The sequence below is a fragment of the Uloborus diversus genome, chromosome 3 (genome assembly GCF_026930045.1).
Source record: "Uloborus diversus isolate 005 chromosome 3, Udiv.v.3.1, whole genome shotgun sequence".
NCBI lineage: Eukaryota > Metazoa > Arthropoda > Arachnida > Araneae > Uloboridae > Uloborus > Uloborus diversus.
Genome location: NC_072733.1, coordinates 98,380,919 through 98,396,443, shown reverse-complemented (window position 1 = coordinate 98,396,443; position 15,525 = coordinate 98,380,919). Strand labels below are relative to the sequence as shown.

General features: G+C 34.7%; 1 long non-coding RNA gene across 1 annotated transcript; it reads left to right on the top strand.

The window, feature by feature from the left end:
- Nucleotides 1-382: 382 nt before the first annotated feature.
- On the top strand, nucleotides 383-7,863 carry LOC129218309 (uncharacterized). The gene is made up of 3 exons (XR_008580314.1): nucleotides 383-463; nucleotides 4,109-4,161; nucleotides 7,809-7,863. It is a non-coding gene; the product is annotated as an uncharacterized LOC129218309 (long non-coding RNA).
- The last annotated feature ends 7,662 nt before the right edge of the window (nucleotides 7,864-15,525 follow it).

Sequence of the window (15,525 nt, the reverse complement as noted above, 5' to 3'; positions counted from 1 at the left end):
ATTACGAGAAACTATTTACAGGTTACGTTACTACAATAATTACTATTTACAGAATTTGTAACATTGGCTCCTTCCCAAGGACTGCATAAAAGAAACTCAACCAGAAGGTATTTTTGATCAAAAACTCCTTTCCACTAGGAGTTTTTTTATCACCCCCCCCCCTCTTGTAGGTATTTCTGGCTGCGCTAGTGATACATATTATCTGTAACTTATATTTTGAAAGTTAATAAGACCTTATAAATATGATTTTTTTTAATCAGTACCCAGATAGCATGCTCACTTGCGGTAAGCACCGTAAACTACTCTTGCAAACGCTTGTTTGATGGATACTTGTTTCAATCCGGACACCCAGCGCATGCGCGGTAGTACGTAACGGTTCGGCGCCAAACACGGAGAAGAAAACGAAGCAGGGAGCCATGATGGATTGACGAAGTAAGCTGCACGTTAGAACAGCAGAGAAAAGGTATTTATCAGTTTAATATTTATTCAAATGCAATTTTATTTCAATTGTAATTCAGAAGAATGCACGGGTGTTTATATTTTTTACTATCACGTTTCGCGTCAAAGCATTTCTTTGTAGCGTAGCACATGTTTCAAGCTCAATGGTAAGCTTTTTAAACTTGATGTTTATTTAAGCCAGCCTGTATGCATATATTCTAAATTATTCATACAGTTGGTAACAATTTTTATTTGACAGATTTTATCAAACCGTATGTTTTAATTCGATCGACTGTCGATGTCTTAAACGACCAAAATAAAGTTTCAAACTCCTATCTCAAATATACCTTAGTCGTTTTTTTTTTTTTTACGTTGTGTTGGCATTGAATCCTTTCTTTATGTTAATAGTTGATTACTTAATGCAAATAAAATGAATATCATTCCTAAAACAAAAGCAAATCAATAAGTGTAATTGGGAACTCCGAATATTCTGTGCAGTATTTATTTAATTAATATTCAGCTCATTTGTATTTTTTATATTTTTCACAATTAGTCAAGTGCATGCGGGGCAAGTGAAATAATTCATTTCGTTTACTTATTCAATCATTTACCAAATCACTTAAGTATTCATTAATTAACTAATTTTTCCTTAATTTAATAATTCACTTATTAATTCACTCTTTCACTTATTTTCTTATGCGTTCGCTCTCTATTTTATTCACTCATTTATTTATTTTTTGTATCAATTAATAAATTAATTTATTTATTAGTTTATTGTTTCATTATCTTTTGATTTAGTGAATTATTATTTATTTGATTATTATTTTGTTCGAAAAACTTTCTCACAATCAAATAGAAATATTTCATTTTTCACTTTGTCCCATAAAAAAAAAAAAAAAACGTGAAAAACTTCTACTTTTTCTCGAAGGCTAAATTTTACTGCCAATAATAACAAATAATGTTTTAACGCAAGTGTTATTTTATGTGTAATGTTATTTCTTTATATATTGTAATTTTCAAAACAAATTTCCTATTTGTTCATTTTGAAAAAACTCAGTCATCTTAACCATTTTGCTTTTCCCCACATTCCCCTACTATTTATTCTAACTTTTATTTTATGTTTTATATTGAAACAGTTCTTGACCCAGGTGTAATTTTTTGTCTGATTAATGCTATACGACAAATTCAAATATTTTTATTATTATAAAATTATAAAAAAACTGGGCATTTAAAATTTTTATTCCGACATTTTTTTTTTTTTTTGAAATGTGCCCAGCAGGACATGTTAAAATTTTTAAGAATTTTGTAGCCCTGACCTCCTATTGTATATTTAAATTTGTTAAAATTCTACTTTAAATTTTACTCTGTTAAACTTATTTTAAGTACCGTAGAGTCTCGAAAATCAGATGTAGTTGGGGCTCATGCTTCCTCGGATTACAACGTAGCAAAATATTTAAATTTTCAGACGTTAATGAAAATCATTTCATTCTAACTAAAAATTTAACTAAAAACATTAAGCACCTCAAGTAGAGCAGAACTCAAAACTTTTAAGACTCTTTTGTATTTTGAATATTCGGTTTGTCTGCTGAATAGGTAGTGTACTGAATATTCAGTGTATCACTAAAGCGTTAGTTTTGCTTCAATCTATATATTAAATAAAATTCATAATTTTGTTAATTCGTTGCGAATTGTATTCCTCTTTAGTCTTTTCCTGAATACCTGGTAAATTTATCCATTTTACCACCCTGGCAGTGCCGACGAGATTCCATGTCAGCTTAGTCGGAAACTAGCGACCCCTCCTTTGAAGGGGCCCGGCTTGGAATCGCAGTAGACAAATTTAACAAGCTAAATGAGGAGGACGGGGGCCCTGCGATCAAACCGACAAGTGGCTTGTTTTAGCTCACGGCTGCCCTGAAGCCTGAAACCTGGATCAATTGTACCTTTTTTTTTAGTAAAAACTTCTAGACAGAATAACTACAAATATACTATTTGTTCTTCTCATTGAAGGAATATTTTACATCAAATTAAAATGCAGTAAATTAAATGCATGATCTTTTGTGAAATATTGATTATAAGCATTCTAAATGACTGTGTTTTCTTTACCAGACTCCTGTCTTCAATCCCAATTTTCAAAATATTGGTGTATATTTCGTTCAGTATAAATTTCGTATGAAGTAAAACACTGCCATTATTGTTATCAGGGACCCTCTTAGTTTTCTGATAGGAACTTCAAATTTTACCGACTGGTGAAATACGGTAATTAACACTTGGAGGGGGGAGACTTGTGAACATGGCATGTTTTACATAACATTAATCTTGAAAAAATCTTAAATAATAGCAGTCCCAGTATTCGATCTCTTGGACAAACATTTGGAACAATGAGATTTATGTTTCTCTGGTCGAAACTTCTTTGTTTGAGCAGCTGTTTTATGTAATTTCATCTTTTTCATTTACTTGGGAAAACATAATTTAAATTATTTAGTCAAACTTCATTATTGCAAATCGTTATATTGTTCTTTAAAATATGATGCATGTTCTGCATTTTTTAATCATGTTCATGTGTGTCCGAGGTCTGTTTATATGTTCTCCCCAAAAAGGGCACATGTAAGCAATTAAAGACATTTTTTTAAAAAGTCCATGTCACAAAGAAAAGGCTACCTATTTCATCTTGGAGATATTTTGGTGCTGCGAAATTGATAATATTTTTTTTTGAAAAATAAAGAAATGCAAAAAAATTGTTCCCATGTGTCCCTTTCCCCACTACAATTAATTGCAAGGAATATTTGGGTATTTAAAAACTTGCAATTATATCTCCAGATTTGCCAAATCATCAGCTAAAATTTGCTGAATATGGAATTTTGACTAATACCTCCCTTCGGGACATTCTGATTTTTATAAATGTATGTAGTTTTCTCGTAGCAAAACTTCAAGTAAGATGCAGTGCACATATAATAACATACTTATGTGTTCACTTTTTAATTGTTTTGATTTTGTCCTTGGTTTTGTAATCAAGTATTAATTCTACTTTTTCCTCCTTTTTTCGAAAGTATCTTACTTTTCGACACTGAAAATGTTCTACGAGCTCTATAAATTTGATGCCATCTTTCTAGACATGTTTGTTGCACAGCATGATTTACATTTGCACTGATTATTGTTAACTATTTTGAGAAGCTGTTTAAAGAAATGGTTTAAAATTTAAAAACATTTCTTTGAGATCTCTATACAAAAAAAAGGAAAAAAATAACTTTTGTGTTTCAACACAAGGCTTGAAATATACCTGTGCAGAATGATTATTCTGATAATTATTGTAGGATTTTTTACCTTTATCGAAACAAAGTTTGCTTGAATAATTTCTTTTTTGCCTGTAGATTGCCAGATGATTTCATGTGTTTCATATGGCTTTATTTCGGAATTCAAATTAAGCAAAACTGTTTTGCATATATAGCTTAACTGTAACTTAGTTTAGCTTCTAGCAATAACTTGTTTTTATTATTCAAAATATTAGCTCCATTAATAATATTTGTCCCCAATTTTAAAACCGGTTATATTTCCTTAAAATAATTTTAGTCGACAATTTCAAAATAGTATTCTTGTTTGTTGACTTTACTTAGAGCTCTGGTTAAATGTATTAGCAAATATAGCTGTCGTTTATTCTTATGTTTTTTTATAGCTGCCTGTCAAAGAGTGTATAAGGATATATGGCAGCTGACATCAAGAAATAATGTGAGTTTTGAGTACAACATTTTTATTTTTATTAATAAACTTCGAAAATAGGATTTTTTTTTAAAAGCTTATCAGGTTTTTGACTAGTAACAGTCTTTCATAGTGTAAGCTCTTGCACCTCTAGTCAAAAATGTTTACCATATCTTAGTAACCGTAACCTATCATATTTCCCAAGTTTTATTGAATGGCTTTATATCAAGTATTCAGCAGCAGAATAATTACTTCCCCTCTTATTTATTTTCAAGGTAAATATTCATTTTCAATTTACTTTTAGGGGTCAAATAGGTAAGCATAGATAATACTTAAATATATTTAATATTTGACAAAAAGCAGTTAGAGGTGAAAATGATTGTTTTTTTTAATAAGTGCATTAATTATAAATACTTTTAAGTTAATTGGACTGACTAGATAGTAAATAATTGTGAAAATAACATTAAAAAAGAATATCATGCACTTGTATATATGTGGTTAGCTCTTATTGAAAATCTTATGTATACATCCCACTTAGCATGTAAGCCAAATTAATGCATTTGGGCTATGTCAAAAATATATGCTAGCTTGAATTTTTAAAGAAGAAAAGGGAGGAAAACACAAAAATTTTTGAGTATGCATTGAAAATCAGATTTTAAACTTGTCATTTCATTTTACTTTTAATTCTTATCAAGTTTAGACCAGCCGATTACTCATTTAAAATTTCAGCAGGATTTATGACAGCTTTTGCTATTTATAATTTGTATGTTTTTTCAGTAAGCTTTTGTTCACAAGCAAATTTGAACGATTGGAGTTTTTTAGTTTAAACCGGTATTGTATTTCCGTCATGTTTATAAACCTAACCTTGTTTGGAAGTAATAAATCCTACAATTTGTGTGGGGAATGCTACAAGTAGGTGTTGACAAGTCAGGATTTTTGCTTTGAGGAAAACTCGCCAAATTATTATTTTTTTCACTATTTATGGGAAATGTGAAGGCTGGATTATGCTATTAAACTATCATTTCTAAATTTTACTTAAAACAAAGTATGTCTTCTTTCGATCAAAGATTTTCAACAAACGTGAAATATTCAGTATTTTTTAAGTTTGCTGATACCTACTTTTAGTAATTCTCTTAGGTGTTTAGTTAGGTTCTTTCATACATAATTTTCATCACGTTCACCAACAATTCCATCAATGTTATACTTAATTTTTATTATTGTTTTCATACTTTAGCTGAATTAAATGTTGAACTTCCTTATGAGGCAGTGAGATTGCAAAACTCCGTAGCTCTGCAAAAAAAGTTATTTTGCTCCGCATTTCACAGTCGAGCGTTCAAGAGCATGAGGCATGACATAGTGCTTAAAACTATCTTATTAAGTAAAAAATAATTATTTTTATGCTAGTGTTTAAAATGATTATTATAGCTCAAAAATAATTTAGATTTATATAAGCGATCATTTTTACAAGATCAGGAACTGAGTTACAGATCCCCGAACTCTGGGCGCAAAGCAGATTAAGCCTTCTAAGAGAATCAACAAGTCTCAGCTAATATGAATAGTTTAAAATCCCAGTACCAAAATTTAATTTTTCAGATGATAGCACATTCCTTGATTTACATAATTTCAAGGTCTCTTATAACACAGTTTCGGTAAGTAAAAAATCAATCTACTTAACTTGGATGATTTGTACTGAAACCAAAAAGACGAGGAATGATAATCAACAGATTAAAGGGATAACTTGAAATTGATTTTATAGTGTTACTGGTTACGACTTAGATCTGAAATAAACTTGAGGGAATTTAAGAACTCCAGAATGGAACAGCGACCTATTTACACAGCCCTCAACTCCAGTTCCGTAGCAACCTTCAGTAAACATAATGTTCTTCCCTAATTTTTAATTTTTTTTTTTTTTGAGACAAACAGCCTAAAATTGAAAAAAAAAATCTACGAATGTCTCGAAAAAATTTTCGATACATAGACACAATTTTTCTATGTAATGAACATAGAAATTTGCTGGGATTTCGATGTATAGAAAATTTTGATATGTGGAAGTTCGATAAATGGAGGTTCGACTGTATTTCAGTATCTTATTCCATTCGGATTTTACATCCTGATGAAATTTTTCAAAGTGACAATTTTTATTTCTGCGATAATAAAAAATGCTAATCGCATGTTGTGAGAAAATAAATTTATCTTTTTTTATTTATCAGTCAATGTTGAATGAATATTTGCGTGTAAGGCAATTAAAATATGGAAAATCTATAAAACAATAACTGTATTATGCTAAGAATTCAACAACTTTGTGAGGGGAAAATTATTAAATTCAGGTTTTTTAGGCACAAAAAATACTTTTCATGCTATGAAGGATATTTTAAAATTGGATCGGGTAATTTAAACATTTTGTTAAAACATCTCTAGAAAATACTTTATAATCTGAAGAAAAGAAATTTGTGAGGGTTTTATACTTTCATAATATTTATTTATTATTATTATTATTAATTTTAATTTTAAACTTTAACATATTTTTAAATTCTCCATTCTGCAATCTCTTAACACACAGTTTGAAGTATAGAATATTATAAACAATTATATTGTTGATATAGTATTTCATACATGCAAAAAAGGTTATTTTTTGCCATATTGCTACAGGAGAGGTGCTTTTAGGGAGGTCTTTCTAATCTTTAAATTAAAAAAGTTGTCTGGGATTCTTACTCAAAAGCATAGTTAGCGCTACTATGCTTTTACTATCATAATCAAAACAGAACTTTTGAAATTTTAATTTACCTCTAAATTGTACAGGCATGGAAGATCAGATTTGATAAAGTTATAAAATATATTATTTACCAGAAAGCAATTAAGAGACAGCTTCAACTTCAGACATTTGCAGTCCTAATTCATAAGTTATGCCCCTCACCAATATTAGGTGGCGAAGAGCATAGGCATCTGTTGCGCACAAAGTGTCACACAATTTGGAGTTTTATTTAAAAAAAAATAGGTTAACTTAAATTTTCACTGATATGCCCAGTTTATACATGACCCTATCTAGCATGCTGAATTATCAGAAATCGACTTTGGCCTACGTAGTTTGTAAATTGAAATTCAGTGATGTCTGTTGGAATGTGTCTTGATCAGGCTTAGATGTGAAACTTTAAGTTAGATTGATGTATGCCGTTAAGAGAAAATCAGAAGAACTGCACTCTTTCTGTTAATATCAATCTTACAATGTAAGGTCCTCAAGTAATGTTAAAACACTTCAGCAATTAAAGTGTTCTTTATTCCAAAAATTACTCATGTGAAACTTTAGAAACTGTATTTTTCATAATAAGTTTTTGGTTAAGGCTGGGCTGAAAACGCTTCTGTTTCCCCTATATCATTTTTCAAATCAATAGAAACATCTCGTACTTTTCTTATATTTATATAAATATATATTTTAACTTTGATTTTTTTTATTCATATCTATCATTTAATCTTTCAAAATGATTTTTTTAATGTAAAGGCTGCAAATGTGACTAAAAGGAAGTATGCTTCTAGGGAATGTCCTATTTCTTATATTTTTTGTGAGAAAAAAAAATTTATTTTTCCTCCCTTGATCACTTTGATTCCTGTGAAGCTGATTACATATTTAAAATTCTTTTGCAAAGGATGCTACAGTGAAATTTTTTTCCACGTTTTTTTAGGTGCAGTTAGACAGAAATCCTTCCCTGAGAAGACCGAGCATGATGCCGAACTCGTTGTAAAAAACTGGCTGCGGCAAGCCAAAGCCAGATGTTGTAGTAACCCCCTCAAGCTCCCTCATTTTGTAACATACACAACATACATTCTGTTGTAAACATACATTCTGTTAAATAAAAAAATCCTAAAACATATTTTTTGTAGTTATTTGAGTTATACTTTTAATATATAGAGTACTGTGTGAAGCTCAAGCTATACCATTAGAAACTAATGCTGTCATAACTAGTTTTTTGTGGTTTCACTTTTATCTTTTACATATATTGTCAAATAAAAAACGGTCACTATATTTTCTGTGTTTTGGACGTTTTCTTTCCGGTTTAAAATAAATTGCTGAGAACTTTGATTTTCATAATTATGAGTCTCAAATAAAAATCGCAAATTACGCACTCTTTATTTTTTAAGTGCCAACCTATCTGGTGATCCTGAACGGAAATGGAGGTTGCTCCAGTAAGTTAGGAATAAATTTGTACAGGACTCATGAAAGAGTCGAACGAGCACAGAACGCAAATACCCTGTATCACGTGTTCAAATATGCAAAAGAGTAATAATTTTATTTAGAAAAGATGAGCCTGGAGTATCTGGTAAGAAGATGAGGCATTTTTTTTTGCCATAAATACAGTTTAATAAATATATTGAAGATTCAGAAAAGTTATTTTATCTTTTTGAGTACATTATTAAAATTTCTTAGTATTTTTTTAAAAAAGATTCTGTTATTACTTCTACCAAAGTATACGATCGATCCTCCTTACAACAATAGTGCTCATTCAACATTACTGTTGAATTCATACAAATACTTGCAGAATCGCCTCTATTTAAAATTGGTTAAAATACTAAAATTCTGTGAATTTAAAATACTTGACAACAATTAAAATACTTGGTTTTTCAGAAGATGAACATGCTCAAATATCGCTTCAAACAAGCTAATATCCATTGAAATTGAGAGATATCTAAGTAAGGTTAAATTGAGAGATATTTATGGACTTCTAAACTAATATTTAATAGAAATTTTAGTAAATCTCTAAATTTTCCATATTATTTCTTCAATGTCTAAATAAGGTTCAACAACTGGATATTTAAATATCTAGAAGGCATCTATTAATATTTTTTAGATGTCTATTACATCTCTAAATTTGACATATTACCTCTATTCAACGTCTACGAATGTCTAAATAAAGTACAAATATTAGATATTTGGATATCTATAGTAGGACTAGAAATATTTATTAGATGTCTATAAGATATCTTAATTTGGTATATTACCTCTATTCAACGTCTACGAATGTCTAAATAAAGTACAAATATTAGATATTTGGATATCTATAGTAGGTCTAGAAATATTTATTAGATGACTATAAGATATCTTAATTTGGTATAGTATATCCATTTAACATCTAAGAATGTCTAAATAATGTCGAATTACTGGATATTTAGAGATCTATTAGACATGTAATAGATGTAAAAGATGGTGACATTTGATGCTCTAATAGATATCGATGAGATATTTTTGGACATCTAATAGATCATTTCCTAAATGTTAATAGATATCTAATAGATGTAAGTGTCTGTGTGGGTGGTTGTTTACGTAATACTCATGAACTATGGCCATAGTATGGGGCTAACCGATCATAATGTACAACCCTAGGTTTTGCATTAGGTGATTTTTGGATCCTCACTACGACGTCATTTAGTCGGTTAAGGACTTTGTAGGGTCCATCCCAATGCGACTGCAATTTGGGTGAAAGACCTTTCCGTCGGATGGGATTCCATAACCAAACCTTGTCGCCTTCGTTGAATTCATGTCCAGTAGACCTTGTGTCGTATCGGGTCTTCATCTTCTCCGCCGCGAAGTTGATTCGCTCTCGTGCGAAGTTATGAACGTCTTCCAACCGGGCCTGGAGATCCTGGATGTACTCCTCAGGCGATGCAGGCGCATCCGGAGGACGACCGAAGACGAGATCACAAGGTAGCCGAAGCTCTCGTCCGAAGAGCATCTGAGATGGGGCATATCCGGTAGTCTCGTGGACAGCACTGCGGTAGGCCAGCAGGAACAAAGGTAGCTTTTTGTCCCAATCCTGTAGATTTCTGGAGACCATAAGCGAGAGATTATTCAGGATTGTGCGGTTAAATCTCTCCACCATACCGTCCGATTGTGGGTGTAGTGGTGTTGTCCTAGTTTTCTCAATTCCGAAAATTTGACATAGGCCCTTAAACACAGCAGAGATGAAATTCCTCCCTTGATCGGAATGAATCTGCAAAGGTGTTCCATATCTCGAGATCCAATGTTGGACTAGAGTCTCTGCTACGGTGGTAGCCTCTTGATCTGGAATGGGATATGCTTCCGGCCATTTGGTGAAGTAGTCGATGGAAACAAGAATGTATTTGTTCCCATCAGCAGTTCTTGGTAGAGGGACATAGGATGTCGATCCCAATTCGTTCGAAAGGAGCTCCAACGTTGTACAGATGAAGCTTCCCTCTGCTTCTTTTCTTTGGTCCTTTACGAGCAGCACAGGCCTCACAAGAATGGCACCACTTCTCCACGTCATCCTTCGCCTTCGCTCCAGAAGAAGCGCTCCCGAACTTTATTGAGGATTTTCAAGACACCAAAATGTCCTCCAGTCGCACTACTATGTATTTCTTTCAGAACATCTGAAATCCTTGATCGGGGAAGTAGTAACTGCCACCTAGACGTTTTGCCGTCATCAGATTCCCATTTTCGGTAAAGTACGCCGTTCCGTAAATGGAGTGAGTTCCATAAAGCCCAGTATCTTTTTGTTGCAGGGCTGAAGATGGAAACGTCCTGCCAGCTAGGGCGCCGACTGTCACTTTCCATGAACTCCAAAATTGGTTTTATGTCGGGGTCTTCAAGTTGATCTTTTCGAACTTGGTCGTCCCTCCATGGATCAGGTTCTGATGATATTGGAGTCACTGTCACCTGATAGGCGGTAAGGCTAGTCGTTCCATACTGTTTCTCGATTCGGGAACAATAATTGCAGTTCTCAGGACAGGGTCTCCTTGATAAAGCGTCTGCATTACCGTGAGACAACCCTTTTCGGGGCTTGATCTCCATGTCATACTCCTGGAGCCGCTGTATCCACCTGGCTATCTGGCCTTCTGGATTCTTGAAGTTCAAAAGTCAAGTTAACGATGCATGATCTGTCCGAAGCAGAAACTTTCGGCCGTAGAGGTAATGATAGAAGTGTTCTACAGCTTTCACTATGGCCAGTAACTCCTTTCTGGTGACGCAGTAATTTCGCTCCGACTTTGATAAGCATTTGCAAATGCTTATCAAAGTCGGCGAAAGTAAGCGATGACATGTTCATTGCCGTCAATTTCTTGGGATAAAACAGCTCCAATGCCCTCGTTGCTCGCATCAGTGTCCAGGATGAAGGATTTTTCAGGCTGAGGATAGGCGAGGAGAGGCGTTGATGTTAAAGCCTCCTTCAGTCGTAGAAATGCATCTTCGCATTCTTTGGACCATTCAAACTTTTGCTTGCTCTCCATCAGCTTAGGCAAAGGTCGTGCAATGTTGGAAAAACCCTTCACAAACTTCCTGTAGTACGTGCAGAGCCCCAGGAAACTTCGCAGCTGATGGATGTTTTCGGGACGACTCCAACTCTTGACCGCAGATACCTTCTCTGGATCGGTTTGTACACCCTCAGAAGAGATGATGTGACCAAGGTTGTTCACTTCCCGGCGGAACAAATTAGATTTGGACGGGCTTAACATCAGATTGGCTTCCTTAAGCTTTTGCAGCACCTTCCTAAGATTTGCCAGATGTTCTTCGAAGCTGCGTCCGACGATGATGATATCGTCTAAGTAGACCAGACAGGATTCGTAAGAAAGTCCTCTTAACACTGTCTCCATAAGACGCTCGAACGTAGCTGGTGCATTGCAGAGGCCGAAGGGCATCACTTTAAACTGCCATAAGCCTTGTCCAGTTGTAAACGCTGTCTTTTCTCGGTCCTCAGGGTGTATCTCAACCTGCCAGTAGCCGCTCTTCAAGTCCAGGGTCGAAAACCACTTGTGTCCGGAAAGAGTGTCCAAGGTGTCGTCTATCCGTGGAAGAGGGTAACTGTCTTTCTTGGTGATTTCATTCAGCCGTCGGTAATCGACACAAAATCTGGTGGAGCCATCTTTTTTTCGGACTAAGACGATGGGAGAAGCCCAAGGACTGGATGAAGGTTCGATAACATCATTCTCCTTCATCTCTTTCAGGAGGGTCTCAACTTCTTCCTTCTTGGCGAATGGTAGTCGTCTTGGATGCTGTTTAATAGGGGGGTGTTCTCCAGTGTAAATCCTATGCTGCGTTAAATTTGTACGGCCAACATCCTCCGATGCTGATGAAAACAGATGCTTGAAGTCATCCACCAATTGTTCCGCAGCAGTTCTTTGATCTTTCGATAATGCCGCACTCCCAATTAACTTCGATGTCAAGGACTCGGAAGACACAGTCTCGGGGAATTGATTCTTCTAATGATGCAGTTTACTGCAGTACAAGTTGCCAACACTTCACCTTTTCGGATATTCCTTGGCCTTTCACTCACGTTGGCGACTCTCACAGGAATTACATCCTTAGAAAGGTCCACAAGCGTAGATGCCACCAGCACTCCCTTTAGGCTATTGCTTAGGTTAGGTTATTCAATGAGTCCAAATCGAAAACTATTGCTTTCTTCAATGGAGCCAGGTATTAATGATTCTGACCTTGAGGGAATCCATAAATCTGTTTGGGCTATTATTTAATGAGCGGATTTTACATCATTTTCAACGTTGAAGATGGCTATGTCTTCTCTCATCGAGTGCAGTTCATTAGTCTTGAAGTCAAGGGTGAAGTCGTATTTCTTTAAAAAGTCCAATCCGAGAATGAAGGAGTCCGTGATATCCGCAACGAATACCGTATGATGGTAGGTGGCATTCCCAAATACTATTTCCAAGTCCACTTTACCCTCAATCTCAATTTTGTCGCCTGTCACAGTCTGGAGACTTACGCGTGGCGATGTCCGCAACAGATTTAATCCAAATTCACGAGCCACGTCTGTCCTAACGATTGTCACATTGGCTCCAGTGTCGACAATCAGTTTGCAAGGATTCCCATTTACATGGGCGTAAATGAAAAGTCCATCACTGCCACTACTAGAAGAGGAAATCTGCAGAGCTCTGGTGGTGGTGATTTCCTTCCCTCGCGTAGCTTGGCGAGCCGGACAACTCCTTCGCAGGTGTCCTTCACTACCGCATTTCCAGCACTTCTGCTCTTGTTTCTTTTGGGCTGTTATGCTGCTCAGATGTCTTGCCAAGTCACCGAGTTGTCTCTCGAGTTCAGCGAGGTGGGACGACCTGGAATCAGACTCATCAGCTTCCAGAGTTCGGATGGGATGGCGATCCACACGGATTGCTTGCTGGGCGGCTTCCAACTTCATCGCATACACAACAGCAGAATTCATGTCTTTGACATCCGCCATCCGTAGAGCTTTCTGGATTTCTGGATCTCGAACCCCGTCGATGTAATAGTTGAGTGCCAGGTTGTCTCGAACATCCGCAGGACAGTCGCAAAAAGCAAGATGAGACAGTCTCTCGATGTCCGCCGCTAGCTCTTGCAGGGTTTCCCCGGTTTTCTGGAAACGGGACTTCAACTGGAGTCGGCTGAAATCTTTCTGGCACTTCTCACCGAAGCGAAGCTCCAACGCAGATGTGAGGGCGGCGAAATCCAGGCGCTGGCTGTCCGGAAGGGTCTGGAGAATGTCCGCTGCGTCACCTCTCAGGGATGCTGCAAGATGACAGGCCTTGGTAGCAGAGTCCCATCCGTTCGCTTCCGCCACTATCATGAATTGGGTCTTGTACACCTGCCACGAACTTTTCCCATCAAATGTGGCCAGTTTAATGGACGGTCGAGCAACAGATGTGGGAGCGCAAAACTGTACAGAGCTGCTTTCCGCGGTCGCCAATCTCCTTTCCATGTCTTTAATTATTTCTTCCTTAAATGAAGTAAATTTCTTGTCTTCTTCTTCCAACTTATTTTCCACATTGGCGATACGCTCTTCCACAGTATCAAATTTTTCTTCCAGAGCATCAACTTTATCTCCCATGGCGGTTAGTTGATTCTCCATCATGGTTTTCATCGACGTTAGGTCACTTTTTATTTCATCTTGACTTGTAGTAATTTTAGCAGTTAAATCACTATTTAACTCTTCTTGGTTAGTCGCCAATTCATTTTTCAATTGTTCTTGGTTAGTCGCCAATTCATTTTTTAATTGTTCTTGGTTAGTCACTAATTCATTTTTCAATTGTTCTTGATTAGTCGCTAATTCATTTTTCAATTGTTCTTGATTAGCCGCGAATTCGTTTTTCAATTGTACTTGATTTGCAGTCAATTCATTTTTTAATTGGTCTTGATTAGCCGCCATATCATTTTTATTTGTTCTTGATTAGCCGCCATATCACCCTTCACAGAGTTGATTGCGTCAAGAAGTTGTTTTAATTGTTCATCCATTGCGCGAGTAATCACCATAAAAATAAAGTCCAAATTCAAAAAGTCTTTATGAAAAAAAATGTCCAAAGTCACACTTACTCCAAGAAAGTCCAGAAGAAGCCCCACGTTGGGCGCCAAATTGTAACGGATTCGGTGCGACTTCCACTTTCTTGAAATGAAGACACAGTTCTTGATAAAAACACAGGACATTTATTTACACTATGTACAGGAAAGATCGTCAACAACTGCTAAATTATTCATCAGCAATTAAGCAATTATCACACAACACCGTAAACTCAACGTTTACACTATTTACTTCCAAATACGAAAACAACACAGCGAAATGCCTCGCAATAAACAGAGCTAATCCACTCACAGCACAAATTCTCAATCGAAACTCCCTATTTATCCATCGCTAACGGCTTATATACACACCGAAAAGAAATCTCAAAGATTCCAGAAAATGCTACAACGTTCTACAACTACACTTTCATTGATAAAATCAGTGAATGAAATAAGAAAAAAAAGAATAGGGTGTTGTATACTTTAGCCATTAGTTAAGGGGTTGTATATTCATTACGGGAAACTATTTACAAGTTACGTTACTACAATAATTACTATTTACAGAATTTGTAACAATATATATATATATATATATATATATATATATATATATATATATATATATATATATATATATATAAATATTAAGGGGATCTTCGACACAAAATTTATCAAATTTTGCAATTTATTTTTATCATTTAAAACACTTCTCCGTTTTTTTCTGCTTAAAAGGACGTTTGAATCTTGTTTCTATCTTAATAAGAACGAAAGATATAATTATTTTTGTTGCATGCTTTATAACTAATATTATATTTAACTTTAAAACTTTAATGCGTTTTTCTCCATGATATACTTTTTTTTGACTTTTTGCATTCAAACCCTTATAAGTCAAGAACTGTTAAAGGTAAAGTAATGACATTTGGAGCATATCATTTTCTAACAGTTTACTTTAATGTTTACTCGGCAAATTGAAAAAAAATGTTTACTGCAAAAAATATAATTTTTTAAAAAAAAGTATCTTAGAATGTTTCGAAATTTTTCTTCACATATTTTCTTTCTTTCTTCTTCTTCTTCTTCTTCTTGTTTTTTTTTTTTTTTGAATTAATATTTTTTAAATCGCCGAATTAAAATTAAAG